Source organism: Apium graveolens, chromosome 5, assembly GCF_009905375.1.
Source record: "Apium graveolens cultivar Ventura chromosome 5, ASM990537v1, whole genome shotgun sequence".
Lineage (NCBI taxonomy): Eukaryota > Viridiplantae > Streptophyta > Magnoliopsida > Apiales > Apiaceae > Apium > Apium graveolens.
The window spans coordinates 133198967-133200678 of NC_133651.1; positions in this window are offsets into that span (position 1 = coordinate 133198967).

Consider the following 1712-nt stretch of genomic DNA (forward strand, 5'->3'; position numbering starts at 1 on the left):
GAAGAGAGACAAGCAATTCCACTGAGGATTGGATCTCATTGAGTTGATTTTGGTGAGAAACTTGATTCTTCAGAATTTCTTCAATTTGAGCTTGTTGCTTCTCCTGAGTTTTCTTAATGTAGGCAATTCTGTCAAAGGTAGGTTGGAAAAACCTTTTCTTTTCAAGTTTCAGATTCATATCTTGCTGGAGTAAAGTTTCTTGAATTTTATGCACCTCGGCATGAGTTGTTGAGTTTTGACCTTGAAGGTGTCTAGTACTCAATGTAGTAACTCTCAGCTGTGTCTTGAAATTATCATTAACTAGCATCTCATCAGCTTTTGCCAAGTGCTCAGCAAGAATCTTTTCAGAAGGAACAAAACTAACTGTGTTCCAGTTCTTAGTCCACTCCTGTCCTCTAGGAGTTTCACTCCAAGGTACTAGTGCTTCCCCTATAACAAACTTCTTGACTAACTCAGCTTTATGAACAGTTTGTTGAGGTGCATATCCTGATGGACCAGCTGCATCAGCATCTACATTTGTAGCAGCAGCTTCACCAGTAACTTTATCATTAGCAGCATCAGAACTTATAGAATCAGCATTATCAGCATCCTCTGATAAAAGAATAGTATGAGAGGCTATAGAGGCTTCAACATCATCCTCTAAGTGCTGATCTCCAACTAAGTTCTGATCAACAACCATATTCTGATGCTCACCTAACATCTGATCTTCAGTATCTAGATGCAGAGAAGGTGTTGTAGGCAATTCTGGATTTAAAAGCAGCATCAAGAAGTGGTGTTGTTGGTGGACTGATTTGAGTAGGTGGAGCTTCTAAGTACAAAACCTGAGGCACTTCCAAGTTATGGATGTCAATTTCATCATTTGGCCCCTGGTTATCAACATGTACTGGAGATACTGGAGGTATGGGAATATGAGTTGTTTCTGGCTCATGAAGTGGAGAGTGATGAGTTGCATGAAGATCTGGATCAGTACTTGGAGAATTGTTAGCTTCAACAGGGTCTTGTGAGATCAGAGATTCCTGATCCCCTTTCTTAGCTGCTGCTTCCAGTCCTTTACTAGAATCTGCAGGCCTTTTAGCTAATGTTTTAATTCTTTTAGCTTTTGAAGAGACTGTAGGAGCTGTATCATCAGAATTTAGCTTTCTAAGCCTTTTTAGGGGCCTAGAACTCCCAATTTCAGTATCCTTCTGAGAAGAGACCTTCTCATCTTCTACAACAACAGGTTCCGACACTGGAACCTGTTCCTTACTTTCTGACTCATCCCTCAGAATAATCCTCCTTCTCTTCTGTTGTGTCTGAGGTACAGTCTTTGTCCTCTTAGGTTTGGAAGATGAAGGCCTCACAGGATGTGCTGATGGCGAAGGTTGAGATGTCTGTGATGGTTTAAAATATGTTCTAATGGAGGGTTGAGTAGGTTGAGGTTGAGAAGTTTGAGGTGTAGGTACGGTATGTTAGGATGTTTGTTGTGGTGGCTGGGATGTGCTGGTGGGATGAACATCAGGATAAACAGAAGTATAGGTTTGAGGATCAGCATTTATAAGAACCTGTTTTACAGACTGAGGTATCTGTAAGGGTCTAACCACTGTTTTCTTAATGTCAGCATTTAACAAATCATAAAAAGCCCTTTTTGAAAGCTTAAAGGGTGGAATTAAATCAGTGGTAGGTTGGGGTTTATCAGCATAACATAAATTATATATAAGCTGACAGAATCTAGC